The sequence below is a fragment of the Pyrgilauda ruficollis genome, unplaced genomic scaffold (genome assembly GCF_017590135.1).
Source record: "Pyrgilauda ruficollis isolate IOZ18807 unplaced genomic scaffold, ASM1759013v1 scaffold44, whole genome shotgun sequence".
In the NCBI taxonomy this organism is placed as follows: domain Eukaryota; kingdom Metazoa; phylum Chordata; class Aves; order Passeriformes; family Passeridae; genus Pyrgilauda; species Pyrgilauda ruficollis.
The window spans coordinates 5,672,678-5,696,670 of record NW_024525934.1 but is presented as its reverse complement, the minus strand read 5'-3'; positions in this window follow the sequence as shown (position 1 = coordinate 5,696,670).

Genomic DNA, 23,993 nt, shown 5'->3' with positions numbered 1-23,993 from the left:
GCAAATACTTTTGATTTTTCACAATCACATGAAGGACATTAAATTGAATCATTAAAAATAAACTCTAATTCAAGAAACATAATTTTTCTAAAGAGAAGAAATCAAGCAAAATTGATGAAACTGAATGGAACACCCTTAAAAATTCAGAGGTCAGTTCTTCAGTGAAGTATGTGCCTACAGAGTCTTGCTTGCAAATTATATGATTCTGTAGAAACAGAGATCTAGAAAGAGCCAAAGAAAATCTATTTAATTTATCAGGAGTCTAAAGTTGGGGATTTTTTCAGTAAAAATGACATAAAGGATACCAGAAATATTTAAAAGAAATATATATAAAAACAGAAAGTCCTCAAACACTGTGAGATTATTTCAAGATCTAAATGGGAATATTAGTAGAACCTAGTGAGAATGGACCAAAAATCACAGAAGTGATTTTATCTGCAGTGAAGTATCTTCAGCAGAAGCTCATGAAATCAGTTTGACCTGGCAGCATCAGTTATAGAGAAGTTTGTATTCCTCTGAATAGGTGGTAGTGATAAAATAAAATAAAATAAAATAAAATAAAATATTTAAACTAATTAAACAAATCAATGGACCAGGAAATCTAATTAATATATGTTTCCATCAGTAGCATTATTTAGTTAAATGAATGTACGACAATACAGAAGTCAAAACTGTTTCATACTACATCAAATGTAATAGTACTACATCTCTTTTTATCTTATATATCCATAAAAGTTTGGTGGTCATAATCCAGTTTAAGCAGTCTGAACAAGGGTCTGCAGATATGTGATGATCCCTAGCTGTTGAAGATTAAATATACACATCTTTAATATAAATGGTTGTCTTCACAGGGATCAAATGCAGCAGTGCAAATGAGATAAATGTAGTGTGTTCTCTTTCAATACATTAATATCCTTTAACAAAAATCATAATTTGTACTTCATCTGTACTAATGCAATTATAATATTCACTCAACTACAATAAATATCATTATAGAAAACAAAAGTAAGCTTGTCTTAAGATGACAGTACATCAAATGAACCAGATGTTTTCATACTAGAGCCTTCAAGAGTTTGAATCCTTTTGATGAATTGAAAGCTCTAGTAAAAAGGTTATTAAGAGCCAGAACAGACTTACTCTCCTAGTAGTTCAGGAAAATGAATCACATGTTTTAAGAAATTGGGGGTTGTGGTAGACACAACATTCAATTACTGACTTGCTGATTCCAGATCAATGGCCTTGAGGGAAAGCAAGGTTAATTAAACCTTAATTCACTCAAGATAAATTGACTTTTTTTTTCTCACAGCAGCAATTGTCTAAGCAGAAATCTTACTATTAGTGGTGAAAGTTGATACAAAAAAATCCATCATCTTTATTTCTGTGTCATTTTTTAATGAAGGTTTCCATATGTTCCACAAATTTAAAATCCTATAGGTGTAGCAACAGTCATAATATTTGCTTACAATCATTATCTACAAAATGTTTAGAAAAAAATAAGGTTTCATTCTAAAAACATTCTAAATTGTCTTAGAAATTAGTCGAGAAGTCCATAGTTTAAGATTACAAGAGTAAAAGAGTCTGGAATAAGCTTTACCCCTACAACTGTTTGTTAATGAACACAACTTTTGTCAGATACAAAGTTGGGTCACCACAGCTAGAAGCAAAAAGAACTCTGAAGTCACCTTTGAGATCGTACACTAGTGAAAGAAGTTTCGGTGATCTTCAGCATTTGTGTTCAGTTAAAATATTACCTCCATCACTTTTTAAAAACTGGAACCACTCCAGAATTTTATATTTTTGGATATATTGGATAATTTGGTTGGATATTTCAAGTATACTGTTGTGTACTAATCAATTGCTGAAGAAGCAAACAGAAAAAAAAAAAAAAGTGGTTTACATCACCACCTTTTGAATAGTTATGTCAAGAATATTCCTTTGCTTTAGAAAAGATATTTTCTGCAGTACCTGTAAAGTTTCATTGATACAATTTAAATTAATTCATCAGTTTCTCTGCTTTTCCTACCTTGGCACTGATATCTGAAAATTCTGGGTGAAAAATTCTAGGAGTCTGATTAAGCTGCAGTTTCATCCTTCATCATACAAACTGATTTGCAAATCAGGTCTGTTTTGCTTTATAGTCTGAGAAAGGAAAAGATGTCTCAATTTCTCTAACATTTTGTACTTTATATCACTACAGTAGTCCAAATATTTTTATTGATCCTCTTCTAACCAATGATGTCATAAATATTACACAGAGTATTAAAATTTCACACAGGATGCATTAATCTTTAAGGACTGAATTCCATTTAGTAGTCTTAATTGCAGCATCTGTTCATTTGCTGTAATGACATCAAAATTCATTACAGCATAGCATCATTACAATGCAAAAGAACATAATAGAATCATTGTCATATAAAAGCCTTATAGCAGGCTAGATTTTCAACAGAGATGTGAAAGGAAAAATGATTGTTTTTTGAAGAATACCAATTTGATAGTAGTAATCTTTTTTCTCCCCTTTAATAAGCCTTTAACTGTAATATTGTTTTCATGTGTAGAAATAAGTGTTTTGTTTTTTGTTTGCTTGTTTGTTTTGTTTTGTTTTAATTCCAAAACTCTTCTTGCCGAAATGTTCTCTAGGAAGTGGAAGTATCTGGAGATCTTTTATTTACTTGATTTGAATTTAGGATCCTCTTGACTAATTTGGTATTCTGAATTTCTCAAACCATGTTCTGTTATTTTTTTGTAACAGTCTGCACCATGATTTGCACACGCATTGAATATCAATCTTAATTAGCCCATGCAAAAAGTATTAGTTTCTGAACCAAGATTTTCATATAACTGAGGAGCAAGTGAAATAACATCTTGAATGTGGAGTCTAGAATCATCAGGAAAGTTAGATTCCAAATAAGCAGCTCCCCTACTTCACTTCCTCCACCCCTTTTGGTAAGGAAGAGACACTAAATGAGATATTATGAGTTGAAATAAATATTTACTGAAAGCAAAATAACAACAGCAGTATAATAGCAAATTAATAGCAAAAAAAGACGTAAAAATACCCTTTTGTGTTTTACCAGCAAAAGGGTATTCACCACTGGGAACGTTGCTGTGCCCATGCCATTGGTATTCAGGAAACCTATTTGCCAAGGAGAGCTCCCACAAGTCAAAGATATACCTCCCTCCAGCCTGAAGAAAACAGACAGCAGGCACAACCAAACCATGAAAGATGGTTCATCCAGATAGGGATCATGCAGCTGTTGGTTGGGCTCAGTTCTCTGCAGTTGCCTGTGCTGATGCCTCCAACTCTCTGCTGTCCTCTGTGTGTGTGTGAAAAACACCTCTGCTGGAGTGCTGATCCCATGCTGACTGCCTCTGCTGGCTCTGCCGTGCCTTGGAGCTGTCTGTTTCAGTACCACAAGGCCATATTCACGCTCCAGAGAAAAATGGGATGGAGGAGAGCCAGTGAGCAGCAGAAGGGACCAAGTTCTCTGGGGTTTTAAGGGGACTATCCACTGCACTCCTGGGAGCAAGAGAATGTGGTCAATTTCCAGTGCCACTGCCCAGCTTTTCCTGCCAAAATCACATCCCCAGCAATGAAGAGGGTGGTATGGAATAAACAGTGCTAAGAACTCCAAACCCTTTCTCTATAACCAGGACAAACTGTGGCTTTCAGTTCTCTGTGGTAGTGCAGACAACAGTGGGATACAAGAAATATACTGCAGGCAGCATTGCCCATCAGCCTGGAGCACAGAAGCACTGTAAGATTCCTGAAAGCTATATCAGAGTACTCGCAACAGTATGTTGTCAGTGAGCCACATGTTAGAGATCAGTGCTCTGAAATCAACGGGTAAAGAAAACCTTATTTGATTTTGTTGCTTTTTTATCTTTCCAAGATTGCTCCTTTTTTAGAAAAACCTGAGAAAAATATATGAATATGGCTGAAATTTTAGCTATTATACATCTGTTGGATGCTTCCTCATCATGGTCTGAAGATGTTTACTGAAATGGTTTGAGATCAAACCTTCAATATTGTTTTTGACAGAGCCACTTCCTCAGTCATTATACTTTCCCTTAATTGGAGTTAATAGAAAACTGAATCATGAAAACTACTACACTGAACAAGAAGCCTCAGCTTGACAGAACTGCCACAATTCAAAATTATCACCACATGTCAGCGTATGTGCATAAAAGGAAGTTGAAGTGGTTACTAAAAGAGAAAAGATGAAGGCTAATACAATATCATTTGCATTTAAAATAGAGGACACCAAAGAAACTAGAAAAAGGGGTTCAGTGGGTTTAAATATTTTAAAAGAGACTGATGCCTTACCCTTTGAGTTGCTTTATTAGTATTATAAATATTTTTCCAGATGCATGCTAAACCTTCTTAGTATCTACTAAATATTAATGTTCTTAGGCAATACTTGCCTTTATATTTATCCTCTGCTTTTCCCCTAGATCAGTCATGCTCCAGAAAGTACCTCCTTCATTAAAATCAGTGGTCATCCTAAATTTCCATAGTACAGGGATTCATCCTCATTCCTGAAAACAAAGAAGGAGAAAATTTATTACTAGGTTGTTTTCTCCTGAATGCCTTATATTCATTCTGAGACTAGCAAGCGTTTCCTTTATTTAACTTTTGCTGAAGCAGAGAATACTGGACTGTTAAGACGGAAGAGCTCCAGGGTTGACAGAGTGTTCCTGGCAGGTGGTAATAGCCTGTTGTCATATGGAAGATATTTTACTGCTATTCAGCCCCAGTCCAAATTGGTGATCTAAAATCAGGCATGAAAGTCACAGAAAAACTTAATGTGCATGTAGATAAGATGCATATCTGTCATGACAGACAAATGTGCTTCTTTAACACTGAAAGACTATATTTAATTGTCTGTTGTACCCTTAGTCTCAATTCAGGAGCAAAACTGAGAGTCCTGGTCCTGGGACCTGAACTACTTTAAGCTAACTTAAATGTAAAAAAAAACAAAACAAAACAAAACACCAAAAAAAAAAGCCCACCAAACCCAAAACATCAAAAAACCAAAATCTCATACAAAACCAAAAACAACCCAAAAACAAACAACCCAAAACAACCACCTCCTCAAAAATGACACAGAAAAAATATGGAGGTGCCTCATTTTCCCCTCCTCTGTTTTCCTTGATCTGAAATGAAGATCTCACTTGTCATTCCCTACAGGTAATTTCTAGTTGGGTTAAATCCCATCCACTAAGAGGCTTAAAAACGTCAATTTTAGTGAAAATTTAAAACATACAAGGCTGAAAACCGGGTGGAAGCACACCTTTGTCCGGCCAACATTGTTTCAAACCCAGGAAGTGTACAGGAATGACAACATCTCTGAGGCCAACAACAGAATTGTAGCCTGGATTTGGGTAATTCATGCAACTCCTCTGGCCCAGACATAGAAGGAGAAGGTTTGTGAATCCAAACTGGATGAAACAATCTGCCCTGTAAATTGAGTCTATAAAAAAGTGATTTGCTTTCTGTCTGTCTCTGTGAACCAGCTGATTTAGTGTCTGACATGTATCTGGTTGAGGCACAAGCAAATGTGTCAAGTAGAGCTGGAGGTGTTGGCAGGTAGAGCTGGAGGAGAATGTGACTGTAGAAAACATAACTTAGGATGGTTTATACAGGAATTTGTTTTTAATGCTCTTGTATATAAAATGGGATAGTGTCTGCTTATCAAGATTGTTGTAGGAATCTGTTCAACTTATAGCCTAGTGTTTCCCTTTGAGACCTCAAGATGGAAAGCAACATATCTGGAAAGCATTCTTTCCAATTTCATTTTATTGAAGTTGTTACTTTCTCTTTACAGCAAAACCCTGAGATTCTCAAATCCCATCTATAGCAATCTGGTTTAGGAAAAATAACAGAAAACAACTGACTACTAAACAAAGGAGAATAAATCCCATTCTGAAGGAAACTGCATTGAAATTATCATTGAACTTTATCCTTTGATTGCAGCAGCTCTGTTAGGTCCAGCATGAAGAGCAGTTTGATTTTCCCTGTGGCTCAGTGGTGCCTTTTAGAAGTCTTTTTTTCCCTAAGCTCTGTCTTCAATGAAAACCTCATGGGTGAGCAGCAGTTAGCATGGGACCTAAATACCACAAGCCCACAGAGGCAAATGACTCACAACTATAGTAAAAAGGTACTTCGAGAAAGAATAACAGGAGCTTAGTAAAGAATGCCAATAATGTGTATTATAGCCACACTATCTGACTGAAATTTTTCTTTATTTGTTTTGTTTTCCTTCTCTGATGTAAAAAAGGATTAAGGGAGAGACTTCAAGCTTTAGTAATTTAACATGTTATGTTAAATAAATAAATAAGTTTTATGAGCCTAAGATATTCCTGAGAGTCCAGAATGTCTATTATAGCCTGCATTTTTCAGTATCCAGTGGTTTTAATATTTCCATTATTTTATGTGCAGCTTCAGGTACTTTTTGAGAAGTGGAAACCTTTTCAAATTATCTCTAGATGGGTAATGTAAACCCAAGGAATTACTAATTCTGTCACGTGAAAGATATGAAAGTTCTCTATGCTATTACAAGTCCCATAATGATTTCTTTCAGGAATGCTGAGAATGGAATACTGCTTATAGCCAAGTTAACCACTCATAGTATAAAGATTTAAACTGACTAGCTCATTAATCTGGAAAGGTATTGCTGGTATGAAGTCTACCCATCTCTCCACATTCAAAGATATTCAGGAACACTTAAATTGTTAAAAAGTCTTACTATTTACAGTTGAAAATGTCCAATCTGCAAGAATTCTTCTCAAGGAATTGGTCTTTCCTTGAACAGTGATAATTTACTTTCAAAGATTTAAATCTTCCTTTATAACAGAGTATTTGATCTTTCATATTTGAAGAAGTTTTGCCTTCTTTATATTCATCTTTATATTCAAGATGATGAATGTGAGACACATGATATTTAACTTTTACATTTTCCATTTCCAAATAACATCCTGAGGAGGATTTGCCTATGAATTTGCCTTATGTTTTTCTCAGAATAATTATTTTATTTATATAGAAATTACATATACTCTTGTAGAAAAAAGTTCAAGATTAAAACTTGCACTGTACGAAATTCACATAGCACAGATTAATATTTCATTTGATATGAATAAAAAATTTCCAGATCATTCACATAACATAGTATCTAGATACTCTTCCATGAGCATGCATAGAGATGGTTTAAAAAACACAACTTCTGCTGGCTGGAAATGAAATGGTAATAGGATATAACAAATCGTGCAACAATACCTTCTACTTATTGAAAATGAAGTTTATTCATTACTCTCTATTAAAGTATGTGAAATAAAAAAACCTCAAGATTTTATAGTGGAGACATTTTAGCAAAACAATTCTGTGTGGAAAACAGTGTCAGAAAAGGAAGACAACAAAAGTTCTTTTCCAGCATTATACGATTAACTGAAATGGACTGAACTGCAATGTGAGAAAAAAAAGTTGCTTTGTAATGCTTATATGTACCTACTAAACCTTTATTAGTAAGAAATTTCTGGCACACCCCATCTTTATATAAGATTGTATTTGTTATGGAAACACTGAAAATTAATACTACAAGCAGGACTGCTACAAAAATACTAGCAATACTATGTAATGGCCAAATAAGATAAATGAAGATTGTTATGAAAAAAATAATTTAAAAATTCATGGGAAAAAAATAGCACAATTGTATACAATAAAATATTTGCTGGTTATTTGCTCTGTTTTGAAATACCTATGAATGAACTTAATGGAACAGTTTTGATTTAAATTTAAAATATTAGAGCTTAGAATCCATAAATCATATTTGAAAATCACATAGAGTTGGGAGCTATGTAGGTATTAAGGCAAAGGCTACTGTGATTTTTTTTCTATCACAGGATGACAATAACATCAGAAATCTTGTTGGACTGTGTTAGAAGAGAACACAAAACCCAACACACACACAATTTTTTTTAAAATATCTGTAAATAAATGATGATCATTAATGAAGAAGAGAGAGCTAAACCTAAACCTAAAAACCTAAATATTGTTTCCCTATTTTTTTAGTGGTGGTCATTTTACACTAGACTGCAATGGTGCTTGAAAACAGCATTCCAAGACTCCAAAGTGTGGTAATCAGTGCAATTCACTTATCTAGAAGCTTTATGCTACTAAAAGCCACAGTGAAAGTAGAGGAATATGTGAAAGTAAGCCAGATATCAGGCAAAAGTAGTTTCAGCCTCAGACTGCTGCTTGTGTAATGGGGATTATTACAGCTCTGCTTGATCTTGACTCAACTTGATATACTCTAGCCATGAGAAAGCAGTGATTTAATGGGCAAAGAAAGAAGAATAAAAACAACCAATGAATTAAAAACCCCTTGTTTTTAATACAAGTGCTAAAAAACATAGTGCCATTGAAACTTCAGAAATTGAAAGGCTTTATCTAATTACTTTGAGTGGGAGAGATGAAGAATGGGGAAAAAATTACAAGAATGCATTTTGCATTCAGGTAAAATTGCTGATGTTTACATGCTTAATGGTGCTTTAAATTTTCTCTGTCAATTTTTCTTACTAAAAGTGTAACCAATTGTGTCTACGTAAAAATGAAGTAAAACTTGAACTTTTAAGGTTGCTTAAAAAACATTTTTTGTTCAAGCATTAGACTATAGAGAATTAGCATAGTAATAGCTGAGATCTGGAAATCAGAAAGTGCATGCTTTGGTACCAAATAGAATAAACTTTGTAGAAAGGTGAGTGAAAACAGAGGAAATCAGGAGACATGAGAACTGGCCTGTGAATGCAGAAAGCCTGCTACTCTACCAGCTGTTTTCAGAGGCTGTAGGGTGCTTTAAGAGTTCCATAACAGACAGGTAATTAAAAGCAAATCTATTTGGATTTAAATTACCTCTGGAGTCTGCTTTGTTGTAAGAAATCAGGGATTTACAAGCTAAAGCTGTACATTTTACAGAAAACAAAATTATATGCTTGGTTCTTGTGCTTTTTGATAGGTGATATTGAAGATCTCAGGAAAAAAATCCAGTAAATTTATTAAAATGCTGAGATTTTTTTTTTTTTTTTTTTTTTTACTATTTCCTCCTCCACTGGGAAAACATTCAGTACTGCTAGAGTAGAGTATAATTGCTTATGCATTGAACTGTCACAGTCTTGCTTTTCAGGTATGCCAAATCTGTAAAGGCAAGATGCATTTGCTGAAAATATTCGTAAATTATGCTAAAATTTTCTCTAAAAGTGTTCATTTCTGCATGGTGAGAAACACTTTTTAAAAACAGATGATATATTTAATTTTTTGAAGGTTGTTTCCGAACAAATATGTTATAAAGCAGACCTACTACTCCAAGTGAATAGGTAATACAGATCTATGTTTCTATCAGGAAGTACATAACACAGTGGAGATGTCATGTTTATTGTTGATTTAAATCTTTTAGCTTTAGCAGAATCACAGAATGCCCTGGGTTGGAAGGGACCAAAAAGATCATCTAGTTCAAACCCCCCTGCCATGGGCAGGGAGACCTTTCACTAGACTGGACTGCCTAGAACCACATCCAACCCATCCTTGAACACTTCCATTTATGCAGCATCCACAGCTTCTCCAAGCAACCCGTTCCAGTGCCTAATTAACCTCAAACTAAAGAATTTCTTCCTGATAACTGATCTAAAAATACCCTCTCTCAGTTTGAAACCATTTCCCCACATCCTGTCATTACATGTCTTGTAAATAGTCTCTCCATTTTTCTTGTAGGCTGCCTTTAGTTACTGGAAGGTTGCAATTAGGACTATCTGAAACCTTCTCTTCTCCAAGCTGAACAAACCAACTCTCCCTGCCTTTCCTCATAGGAGAGGTGCTCCATCCCTGTAATTATCATGGTCACCTCCTCTGGACCTGCTTCAACAGGTCGATGTCCTTCCCATGCTGAGGAATTGGATGCAGCTAGGAAGTAGAAATATGAAAATTTACTGTTCTGACCTTTGACAGTACGGCAAGGGCATTTCTGTGCTCTTGTCTCTTAAGCACTTTATTTATGAGCATTAGGACTTTATGGGCTCAATCCCATATGAATATGCTTGCACACAGGTTTCAGTGTACTCAGGATTATTATTCAACTACTGGCTGCAATTCTGTCTGTGAGGTAACAAGCAAGTAAGAGACAAAGTCAAATTGGCTTTTTATCCTTGTTTCTTCCCTCAAATCTTTCAGGAAATGCACTACAGGACAGATCCGTCCCTGGAGTACTTGGAAACCAGTACATGGACATTGATCACTTGCAAAGTTTCAAGTGGACTGTTTTCCAGCAAGTACTCAACAATTCCAGATTTATGAGGTCAGTTATGCCCAAAGGCACTCACTCTTCAAATCTGTAAAAACTTAAGCATTGTGAGACCATTCTGACTCAGGGGAGAAGTACATTGTAGCTGTGGAATGCCACCTTCCATATAATTTTTATTTTAGATTTCAAACTGAGAGAGGTGACAGTGGCCCTGTTTTGCTTATGTTGGTCTAAACACACCTGTTGAAACACTTTTCAATTCTCAGGTGATTCTAAGTTCTAAAGCACAATATGATTTATTGCTATACTGCCTATCTTCCTCTAAGGAATCTGCCCCAAAATGATGAGCTGCAGAAGACCTCTGCTTTCATTTAAACTGTATGGTATTTGAGAAGTTCCAGATGGCTCCAGAAAGCAAGAGTGGCCTCTCCTCCAATGCTGGGAAGCAAGACTGCACTTAATCTCAGCTAAGCTTGTTGAGAAATCCCTGTCTTTCCTCAAGTACCATGCGTTCACTATTCAGACTATGTATATTTAAGAAGTATATGACTTTGAAGAAGGCTTTGGCCTTCAAAGGAATCTGTTTACTTTCTCTCTCCTCTTCTTCTTCAGATTCCCTAGACTTCTCATGTGAGTTGGCTACAGAATTTATGCCTTGTCAGCAGCCTTTCTAGATGACATGATATAATTTGCCTGCATGTAATAACAAACAAAAGTTTATATACCTGACAACAATAAGGTATGAAGCAATGGAGGTTTTTACTCAGTGCTTTCACTGATGTCAGATACCTCCACTGACATCACATCCAGCCTGTTTGAAGGCCATCTGAAATGAATAGTCCTTTGCAACTATTGAGTGGACATCTGTTCAGTAAATACTTACGGCAAACAGGTTTTTGCAGATTATGAACCCTGAAAAACAGAGACTACTTTGATGGCTTTGTCGATTCTCTTTTTGAGACACCTAGACAGTGCTATTATGCATGCTGCTAGATAACTAACAAGAAGATGAGATGTAAATGATCTCACTGAAATCATCATAGCCATAATAATAATGTCATTTACCGAATGGTTAAAAGATAAATAGCAAACTTGCACTCCTGCTGAATCCATGAGTCCATTTATTTCAGAATGCTTTTGGTTTTTTATGCAGACTGTGTAAGGTCCACCATCAAAATTAGTCACAAATTGCTGCATTGACTGGGTGTTCTTATGACAAGTTCATAAGAACCTTCTTATGAAGGCTCTACCCACTACTTTCTTCCCAAAACTTTAGGTCTCAGGACTCCTTTATAATAATTTCCTTAGACAAGGTCATATGTGATGAAGAAATAGGAAGTGTCATTTAATGTCAAAGGAATTAGTTCAAGAAAATGCTGGAGTGTGAAAGCAAGGCTTGTTATGTTAGCTGAAACCATGTCTGTATTAGAGTTTTTCTTACATGGCTAACTTATTAAAACAGAGCTGCAGGTAGATACTGCAATCCTTATATACATGAGAGAATATTGCTGTTACTCATGTAGTAACAGTCAAATTAGAGTGTCATCAACCATCAATATTGTCTCTAATGTGTCACTAGTTGGCTGTACAAAACAAAGCAAAACAACTAAGTTAAAAAAAAAGGATGAATTATTTCTATTATATACTTCTTTTATAGCTATCATTTTCTACATGATGACAGAGGTAATAAAAATAGACTAGGATTTTTTAAAAATAAGCTAATTTAAAACTTTTGCTTACTTTGCTCTTAATCTAACATAATACTCTAAGAATCTATGTAAGACTACAAAAAATATTTAGTGGCTTAAGGGAATAGTGCTTGAGTATGAATTTTTGTAAAAGTTATTAGTTATAATTTGTCATAGGTTCACAACAAGTTCCAACTCTTTCTCAGGCATTTTAGGTCTTGTATGGCTGGTAGAAAACAGACTATGCCTACAATAATTCCTGCTTCAGTATTTGAATATATGTTTAGTGACTTGGGTCACACAAAGACAGAGGGATGGGGGTATGATTTATCATGGCTCTCAGCCACATCAGGTAGATATTTATCAGGAATGAGCTTAATGCCAATTATGAATACTTGGTATGGCACTCTGAATATACCCATGAACCCTAATGACCCTGCCCAGCCCTGCCTGGGCTCTTTGTCCATGGCTCAGGAGCACTACGACAACTCAGACTAGGACACCCAGGCAAGGTCTGGACCACACCATAGGCAGGTCAGCATCCAGCATCATCCCTGGCTTCTTCTGACTTTTTTGATAGCCCTGCATGACCTGGATCCCCTTGCCTTTGTCTGCTTGTTGTGGGCCCTTGGTGGGGCCTGTTGGTATCACTCATCATCTTGACACTGTTTCTCTGTTCAGGTTCTGTGAAAAAGTGCACTGTGAGGGTGAAGCCATTGTCCTGCTTAAATTAGGAACAGCTCATTTCAACCTTCAGCTTCTCACCCTTTTTGGAGAAGCTGTGTTTTGACTCTTCCCTGACATGAAGCATCTGCTACATATCAGGTGTTAAAAAACAGGTTGTTTTTTTTCCAGCTGTCTGACATCTGCTTGCCATGGCTAAAAAGGCTCTGTACATGTGTAGAACGCTACCAGTTAGAGGGGATTTGTATTCCATTTGTTCTAGGATGCTCTCCTTGGAGTTCTGGTGGGTGAGAGGAAGTCTTGAGCACACCAATGATTGATTACCGTAGTGTATACCAGACAACTAACTATTGACATCAGGCAATCTTCACCCAAAGAAAACATTAGTAATTCACTAACACAGGCAGACTTGTGAGGTCCTGTCACCAAGCCAGTCCAAAATCATAACTGTGATCACTATTAGAAAACACAGCAGATAAGACAATGACAAAGATGCATACAATGATGTGTGATCTGGTTAATTGATATAGGAGATGAAAAACTTAATAATGTAAAATGTGTGGCTTTAGATATGAACAGATGGAGAAGTGAGATGTGTTAAGGTCCATCTTCCTGTTGCTTAAATGAGACTACACTCTGTGAGGCATCATGGGACACCCCATGATTTTGCTTTCCCATGAACATGCACTATGAAGGATAAAAAAGGCATATTTTGCAGTGTCAAAACCTGCTCATTCAAACTACAATTTTATGAATGTAAATGTTAATAAACTATCTTATATTCTTACAAAATTAATATCACATTGTCCTCCTCACTCGACTCTTTGCAGCCCCATACAAATTCTAAGAGGCTTCAGTTATGATGGAAAAGCTTGAGTTTTCAGAAAGTCTTCCACTCTGATGTGAGCATTCCTACACACACTGACTTCACCATAACAGGCATCATAACAATCACAACACAGTACCAAGCTTAATAAATAGCCCTTGAGATGAAGCAACAGACTTTGTATGTGAATACTTCAGGAAATATGCACACAGCCACCTGACTACCTGATTTATGAGCTCACTTCATGTGATTCTGAAAGTACATGTTTTCACCCACCTGCAGCAATTTTCTAAGGTGAGGTGCATTTCATATCTTTCTGTTTAAAAAAGATCACATCCTAGCCAACATACGATCACAATTATCAGACCAAATCAATGTGTGTTTGACCTCCCAAAGTCTATCCTTTCAGTTGTTATAAAGAGCAATAAAAGATGTGTAGCTGGAGCAGTGTGAGAGTCTGTTCACACTGTGCTCCTTTTTACAGCACCTTCACCTGCTGTTGCGTGATTTTCATTAGAGTGGTGATAAGGCTAACATGCAGGAAAAAGCTAAACTATTTAGTCACTTAATAAAAGCCTTTAAAGTCCTAGGATAAAGCAGCCTAGCAATGCAGAAAAAAAAATTGATAAAACCCCAACACCTAGTACAAGAGAAGGGAAAGCATAAAGCAAGTCACCTGATCTGCCTTGCCAGTCATTTAAGTAAGATATAGAAAATTTATTTAAAATCTAATATTGAAGGAAATTGATGTTTTTACTGTGACATTTACAGGTATTTTCAACTTTATAGGTCAGGTTATGAAAGCAATCTTTGGAGAAAGAAAATTTTGATATGAAAGAAAAGCACACATTTTTTTAAAATTCATCAACCTTTTTAATACTTTTTTTTGTTGTATCTAGACCTTCCTTTCAGGTAAGCCTGAATTATATATCCTTTCTCTCACCCTCCTTGCCTTCGCAATAAATCATAACTGATATTGTGAGGTCTTAACCTCACAGAATCACAGGATAGCTGAAGCTGGAAGGGATTTTTGGGAGTCATCAGGTTTAACCTCTCTATGCAAGTACAGCTACCTAGACTCTCTTTCCCAGGATCATTTCCAGATGGCTTTTGAATAATATCTCTAAGAACTGAGACTGCACAAAATCCCAGTCTGTATTGGTGCCCAGTTGCAGTCTTATTAAAAAAATGTTTTCTGATATTCATCTACAAAAAAATCCCAGCAGGGACTTGTTTAGAGATAGCCAACACAACTTCAGGGTAAAACATGCCTGATGAATCTAGTGGCATTCTATGATGGAATGACTGTATCAGTTGACAAGGAAGAGTTATGGATGTCATTTACCTGGACTTCCATAAGGCCTTTGAAATTATCCTCTAAAACTTTCTTGCTGCTCAATTGAAGAGACAGGATTTTGATGGATAAAGTACTGGCTGTACAATTGTATCAAATGTTATGCTCGATGGCTGGATGTCCAGAGGGGAAAGCAGAAACCAGTGGTGTCTTCAGAAGTCTGTGCTGGGACAAATACTATTTAATATCTTCATCAATGATATAACAGTGGGACTGAGTGCACCTCCAGCAAGTTTGCATGTGACACCAAGCTGAGTGATTCAGTCAATTCAGTTGAGGGAGATCGATACAGACTGTGGGATGAGTGGATTGATAACAGTCCTGTACAGAAGAACTTGGAGCTACTCATGAATGAAAAACTGGACACGAGTCAGCAATGTGTTCTTGCCGTCCAGAAATTCAATCATAACACAAGCTGCATAACACAAAGTGTTGCCAGCAGTATGGAGAAAGTTAATTTTTCCCTTCTACTCTGTTCTTGTGACACCCCACCTTTGGTCTTGCATTCAACTCTGAAGAAAGATATGCATCTGTTAGAGTGGGTCCAAAGGACAACAATGGAAGTAGAGTTTTGGAATACCTCTCCTATAAAAAAAGTATGAGAGAATTAGGGTTGTTCAGACAGGAGAAGAAAAAGAGCTGGGAAAGCCTTATTGGTGCTTCACAACACTTAGATGGGGCTTATAAGAAAGACAGAAAAGCACCTTTTTTTCGAGGACCTGTGCAAGGGGAAATTGTTTGAAAGTGAAAGAGAATAGATTTAGATTGAACATAAGAAGGAAAGTCTTTACAAGGGTGATGAGACAGGGCGCCCAGAGAACATGTTCCTACTCTGTCATTGGGACTGCTCAGGGGCTGAATGGACATGACTTTGGGCACCCTGATAGAGTGCAAGAGGTCCTTCCCAATAGTGGGGTAGTTGAAACAGATTATCTTGGACGGTGTTTTCCAATACAAACCATTCTATGATTCTATGACCCTGGGTTAAAAGTTGCACCCAATATGTATTCCTGGAATACATTGTTGTTTCAGATTTCCAACTCAACTTCCTATCACCAATCACCATCTTCTGGGCCCTGCTGTAAGGTTTTCAGTCTACCTCACTGTCTACTCATACTTTAGTGAATTGTTTATGAGAACGTTATGAACATAATCTCAAAGATCCTACTAAGTCCAGTCAGATAACATCCACTCTTCTCCCTTTATCTACCTGGCCAGTTGTCATGGATTGACACTGGCACTGTGCCAGTGCCCCCCATGAAAGGTGTATTCCCCAAAATGGTCACTGTGAGATGTGACCCAGGAACAGAACAAAGAAGGCTCTAACTTGCATTTAATCAGAGGGGTAAATTATGTTAATCAAGCATGTCTTTCCCTAGTTGAATCCATTTTGACCACTTCTAATGATTTTTTTTTTCCTTCATGTGCATGTAAATGATTTCCAGGATTTGATTCTCCATCACCTTCCCAAGGATCAAGGTCATTTTCTTTCTTCCAGTCTATGTCATGTCTTCCAATCACCATGATTGATCAAATATTACCAAGAATGGCTTTGTAATGTCATCTAGCGACTTCCTCCGAGCTTGTGGGTGCATCTTGTTAGGGTCCATGGACCTTCATGTGCTTAAAAATTGCTTAAGGTCCCTAACCTCATCCTTTTCCACCAAGGGTACATCCACGTTGCTCCATATTTTCCCCTTGGTCTCTGGGACCTGGGATTTCTGTCCTCTGGTATCTTCTGGTATTCCAAAGATGAAGGTCTCCAGAATTTCCTTGATATAGGAATAATTGTGAGGGTGAGAAGAAAGCTGAAATCTTCCAGGTCTGACACTTGCACAGAGGCTGAGATCTGCATCAAACAGGAACACAGGAAATGGAAGATATTCCTGGGTCACTTAAAAATACAAGTATAAGATAAACTAAGCATATATTCATAGTGATGCTACCCACTGTCTGTTAGTTGTTTTCTGATTATGTATCTTCCTCTTTGAATCATTTTGCACATGTTATTTCACTGGAAAAAAGACAACAAGTTGATGGGTCACAGGAGAAGTAAGATAAGTCTTTATTATCGTATATTTTTTTTCCAATACTCTTTATCCCTCTAAACTTTCACAAATTCTCTCTAGTGTCCCTCTGTATTTCCTACTGTGTTCAGGAATCCAAGTAACTATTTCTCACTTGTCAGATCCTTCTGTGACCCAGATTCTTCTTCAAAACAAAGAAAAAAACCAAACAAACAAAGAAACCCACCTCTGAAGAGCGGATGGCTTAATCAATATTCTTAATATACTCTTGAGAAGATAAGGACACAGATAATTCATCCTCACCCTTACTTTTATGACAATTTTTATGAGATAGTGCAAAAACATGATAGCGCTTAATCTCCTGTCAACAGCTGGCACAAAGGCGAAGATAGCATGATGAGTTTAGGCTGGTAAGATGCAAAGAATGCATTACTTTCTTTGAGACAGAACTAATTTCCTTTTGTTGTTTTAAATAATACTGTAAAAGGATTTGAACAAGAAGAAGGAAAGATTTATGTCAAAAGGAGTAAAAAACAAAAAAAGTCAGAAAAATTGTTCCTTTGCAATGCATTGGACATAAGGCTTCAAACTATTTTTTGTCAGGTTATTACTGGTTCTTAAAGGATAAATTTTTCATGATCCCCAAGGGTCATGCACTGGAAGTCAAATATCAGTTCTGTTTTTTGCAGTTTCAGTTTACATGTAGACAGTTTATCTGTTTCAGCTGAGGTAAATGTGCTTTCTTTCTTCATGTTTTTATCTTTTTTGGGTTTGCCCTGTTTCTCTTTTTTGATGGATTTTGAGAAGGAAAGATGTTCAGTCATTTAAAATTTCATAAGTACTACAAAGAATGTTTAACTTTCTTATAAACAAGTGCAGTTGTGCTGATTGTAATATGTTACTCACTATAATGTGGTTTTCATTCTGTTATGATAGGTTTGTCTTGTTTTAACTGCTATTGCTATTCTATTTTCTACATTATTGGATAACCTCAAATTGTATCAGAAAATTGCCCTTTTTTTTGTAAAAATCACATTTAGGTAAAGAAGAAGAGTAAATATAAATGTTTCCATCTTAAAAATAAAGGTTTGACACTGAATTTAAATATTTCATTATTGAATTATTTGCTATACTTAATATAATCACTTAAAATTGTTTCATTAGAAATACTTAAAATAGATTTACAATTCTAGCATGTGTGTGGTAAAAAAGTGCACTGAAAAGATGACCTAGAGATACACTGATAACAATTGTTCTTAGCTCAAATAAAGTCTCATGAAGTGAGTGCCACTTGAATTAAATATCTTTTTTAAACTGTTGATTTTTTATTCTGATTGTGCTGCTTAGGTGGAACAGGTAAAAAGGTCTGGTTTTACTTTTAAGTCAGGAGTAGTTGGTACAGTTTTAAACTTGACATTTATCTCTTTTACAGTGTGCAAGATTTCTGTCATGTCTCACATTTGGAATTCAATGTCATATATATATATATATAAATCTTGGCACTTAGTAAGAAATAATAGGATTTAAGATGCCACATGTAGATGGGACTTATGGATGAATGTTGTTTGAAAAGGAAAAGCTAAGTAACTAGGTATCCAACTACATTTATTTCAAAATGAAAATGGTACAAAGGACTTGGGCAATATAATTTTTGTTAAGAGATATATAATTCCTTCTCTTTTTTCTTTTTTTTTTTTTCTTTTTTTTTTCTGGGGCTTTGACTGTGTCTCCAAATTGATTTGGAGTTAATAAAAATATACTAACTAGAGCTTTATAGTAATAAAAGGGGTCACCTCTGATTACATATCACCCTTCCAGACCTATCCTACCCACCTGAAACCAGTCTTGCAGTCTGGGACGCTTTAAAAATTCCTTGCCATTTACTGTTGCATGCTCTCCCCTGGAAACTGACACATTCTCGAAGGATGTCTAATTAAGTGTCTGATACCTATGACTCAAACCCCTATCAGGAGTAGCACTGGAATACCCTATATTTTGGTTAAAATCATAATGAAAGTAGGCTTGAAGGGAAAATAAGAAGGGGAGGGGAGAATATTTGCAGCTGTAAGTGACCAACAGTAAACATCTGGTGCAACTGACTGACAATTTCAGGACTGACCAAAAGCTGAAGCATTTCATTAAGTGCTTTGTGGGGGTATTGATGAGCCTGTTTACCTTCTTGGTAAGGAAATATATTTTCATATCTAGTTAAATGTTGTTCTTGTTAAATTTCATCACTTCTTGCTCTTCAAGAGAGTCAAGAACACCTCCAAGTCTAATGTCATCTGCAAGTACATTGTGGCTGGATCAAAACTGGAACTGGAATATCAATATAACTCCTAAACAATCCAGAAGAAGTTCAGATTTGGTCATAAACCCATATACAAAAAGATTACAGGAAATTATATTTATCATGCATTTAAAATACTCGTCTTACTTGACTGTCATCATTCAGGAAACTTCTGATCAGTTCTGATACAATATGAAGACATTTTAAAAACCTATAGGTCCCTCCACTGTGAATGTCAAGTGGTAGATGTAAATTACCGCAGTGAATCTACTGTGTCAACCCCAGACACTGAAATTGTACCAACTTTATTCTTCAGTAAAATCATATAATCTTCCTTACTGTCTGCCTATCAACATCTGAGCTCAGTTAGGCTTTCAGCCTATTTTGTCTCTACAGCATCAAAGCCATTCTTAGCAAATGCACTGACTTTCTGTCATGTCCTGAAATCTAACATCTGACTGCAGCTGATGTTTCAGTGAAGGATACTGATCTTTCTCTACAGCTGAAGGATCCATCTTTTCCACATCTATCAGGATTTATTTGGGAATTAATGACCTCCTATTCACTACACACACAAAAGCACACATATTGATACATAAATGAAAATAAATAATATTTAGATAGCACGACATGATTTTTTAAAGGTATATATTGTAAATTATTTGCTTCCTTGAGAATTTAATTACCTTTAATATGATTTGATCATATATTGATTCATACCTGGTTTTCATGGACAAAAATATATAAATACGTTTTTAACTCCTTCCTGATTGTGACTGGAGCAATCTATATCCTTACAGTCAGAAGCATATCTGAAGGTCTGAATTAAGCATCAGAGAAAGCAGCCTTATGGTACATGTCCCTCTGTTAATCATTACACAGTGGTCCCTTCAACTCTAGAAAGTAATAGACCTTAGAAAGTTCAGAGGACACAGGTGAGATGCAATTGCTTCTCCTAAAGGAATCGAGTGATGAGTGGTGGTTGAGAAAAATGAGAAACAAGAATGGCGGCAACCACTGTGTGGATTTTGTAACAGCAGTGTCCAGACAAGTGACTATAAGACACTAAAATTATGCCATCCACAAGAAAACAGCAAGGGTCCTGGGGATGATCCTCACCATAAGTCCTGAAAAGACTTCTGTGAAAAATGTTTTGTCATTCAGTAAGTGAAGATATTTAAATATTAGATGTGGAAGTCCATTGGCTATGAAACCAAATGATAATAGTTTATATTTCCAAACGAGTCTGCAGCCATGACTTTATCACAAAATTATGGAGTTGTTTGGATTGAAAGGAACCATCAAGATAATCAAGTCAAATAATTCTGCCATGGAGAGGGAGATCTTTCCTTAAATCAGGGTGCCCAAAGCCATGTCCAATCTGCACTTGAATAGTTCTAGTCATGGGGCGTTCACAATTTCTCTGGACAATCTGTTCCTGTGTCTTCCAATCCTCATCATAAAATATTTCCTCCTTATGCTCAACCTAAATATAGACTTTTTCAGTTTAAAACTATTTCTTCTTGTCTTGTTTTTTCAGGTCTTGGAAAAAAAAGTCCTTCATTTTTCTTGTAAGTCCTTTTTAAGTATTTATTTTATTCTCACTCATATTTTCTATTTAGCTCCTTTTATCTCTTCCTTCTTTCCTATAGATGGCTATATCTGTACACTACTCTCACAAAGTATAACTAGAAACCTTTTCATGGAAATTGAAGAGATTTTTACACATTTTCAGTCTGACTGAAAAGGGATTGAATATTACAAGTTCCAAAGTGGAAGTTTTTCATTAGCAGGACTATTTTTCAGAAAAAAGACAAAAAACTCTCCACATATGCAGACACATTATTATGCACGTATTCACACACAGCACAGTACATGTGAAAACTATAGATGATAGGTATCATGACAGAATACCAGAGCAAAACTTTCTATATTTTCTTTCTTATATGAGGGAAGGAAACAAAACCTGAGAGTTGATTCTGTCTGTTCTAACTACGTATGACAAAGTTAAGAATTTTTGGTTTTATATTTACAAACAATTGTGTACAGCTTGTATCCTTATAGTGTATTTTTCTATCACAATAAAAAGAACTAAAAAAAAAAATAAAATTGAATAATCTCACCTTGACTGGCTCTGATCAACCAGATGAGGCAGAAGTCTGACCATGTCTAATATGCAATCTCAGACATCTTGACAGTTAGATACAGTTTAGAAATAGGGGTGCATAGTATCTTTCAACCTGACTGATCAAATTTTTTTAAAAGATTTTCTCAGTGAAGGGTACATTGAAATGTCCTATCGCCGCTTCAGAAGCAAGTCTGACCTCCCTTCTAATAAGTCTTGACACAGCACCATGAAAGGAGCAAGGCATAAATTGTTGGCAAAACCCTGCCTTTTCTTAATGCTGAGAAAATCCCACAGAAGTTAGCTGGGTTATACAGTTATTGTGGAAGGAGAGTAATTTGCCTTGTTTTGCCAAAAGTATTAGAAAAATAAATAATGAGAAATAAAAAAGTTCATGAACATGACACATATGCACTCCTAAATAATATTTAGGGAGATTTTTTACATAAGAGATGACCATTCTTTCAGTAAAAATTACTGAAAACAACCTGTTTCATTTCAGTATTATTTCATAATATTTAGCAATTGCTAAGCCTTAATTCGTTTGCAGTATAATAAGTTTTGCAGCACTTTTAAAAATCTACATAAACAGGAATTCTGAAATCAGATGATTACACCACACCCACCTCTAAGTTTGAAAAATTCTACGTAGATGGTCAAGCCATGTGGTTGGACATTCATTAATACATGAGAGATAGTAACTGAGAAATCACTAAAACTGTTCTGGTTCTTAAAGTCTGGGGAATGTTTACATATTCCACTGAATCACAGTATATTTGTCAAAGCCTGCATTTCTGAATACTAACTGTAAAGATTTTAATTTCACAGGAGCATACTCACACCCAAATACATATTTGAAGGCAAGATTCTCCCAACTTCATAGAGAAGGATGAGGAAAAACCATTAGCGGAGACCAAGGGAGTAAATCTGTGACAATACATCTCTCCAAGCAGCTATTAAGACATATCTTAGCTGCAAGCACAACAGGAGAGAAAGCCATCTTACGGTATAATCAAATTACAGGGCCACACAGCTGCTTCTATCAGGACCAACAATTACAGGCTACAATCTGGATATTTTCCATTCAATGCATGTACCTCTATTCCAGGGAATTTCCCAATTGTTTTAATAGGATGACTAACCAGAGATTAGCCTTTATAATTTAAAATGTTAATATGCTAGAGAAATAGCCAAAAAATTATTCAGACTTAAGTGTGTGTTTCCAGCATTATCTCACATTAGAGGGTTAATTGCTTTCTTGTTCTTATTATAGAACTGCATTCTGTTGCTAAGGAAACCAATGATTTCTCCATGTCTACAAGTACTTGAATCATATTTTGGTTTCTTTGTTTTCAGGGATGTTTTCTGGGAGGTTTTGCTGCTGTTGTTTTTCTTGTATGTTAAATCAGAAAAGGAGAAATAACATCAAGGATTAAAAATGGAAAATACAAGCTGACCTAGTAACTGCCAGATTTGTGATGGGGAGACATAAGAGTGTGTTGTCTGCGGGGAAAAGAGCAGTAGGCTCCGTCTTTAATTGTTTCCTGACAGAAAATGAAATTAGAAACAGTGAGCATGCACTGACTGAGCCCTGAAATGGGTGCTGACTCACATCACTCAGCTCAAGCCACACTGCCCACTGACCACAGCCAACTGCCTTTCATATTACATTCTTATTCAAATATGATAAAAGTGTATATGTAATGATGGAAAACATTCAAGTTAGCTCCAGCTACAGCAGATCTGGAACCAGGGAACATGAATATAGAGGATTGTTCTGCTACATCCACTTTTGTAACATGCAAATTATCTGAAACTCAGGAGTAGTTTATAATAATGTGCTTTATTGCATGCAACTAAATCATCTCAAGGGAATGCATGGTAGGTCACTAAACAGAAAGATATAAGGATCCAGCTGGGGAGCAGTTTTAGCATCAAGATTAAAATTTAAAGAAGGGACTGGTGTAGAGAAAGGAAACTCTGGAATCCCTTTGAAGAACACTGTATTGAACATTGATCCTGGGAAACAAAATTTAGGGAATCTAATATTTTACATTATCTAGACACAATTGCAATTCTTTGATGTCTTTTGTATTGTAGTGCTTAAAGCATTATGTTACCCACTTTTCCACAAGGCAAAGAATATTATCCAGCGCTGCAATACATAATAAAATGTGATCATTGTAAGTTGGCTATAATTTTGCCTGGCAAATTGTAACTAGTATTTAGCAGTAAAATTGGAAACTGAAGGAATTCAGAATCTCTCCAAAAGTGGTTCTAAATCAAGTATGCTTATTTCTGTCTCTTACAAGGAATGTTATGAATATGCTTAGCCACAGGAACATATATAGCATCATAAAAGGAGAAGCAGAATAAGTAAATTAAAAAAAAAATCCTATACATTTATTCTTTGGAAGGACTCATAGACTAAGAATTGGATTGGCACATTTAGTCATTTGACTGTATTTTAAGACTCTAAACCTATCAAAAAAGCACGTCTGTTTGTCAGTACAACCCTTTATGTGAATAAGGGCCTGAAGTGATGACATTTTTACAGGCTTACAAGTATGTGCTAGCTCGAGGGCAAACCCATTCCAAGACCTCCAGTTAACTATTCCTCTGCCTATTTCTCCTATTGACACCTGGTTCTGCAGCAGTCATAGGTCAGAGCTTCTTACTGGACTCCAACCTGAAGATAGTCAGAGAGCAAAAA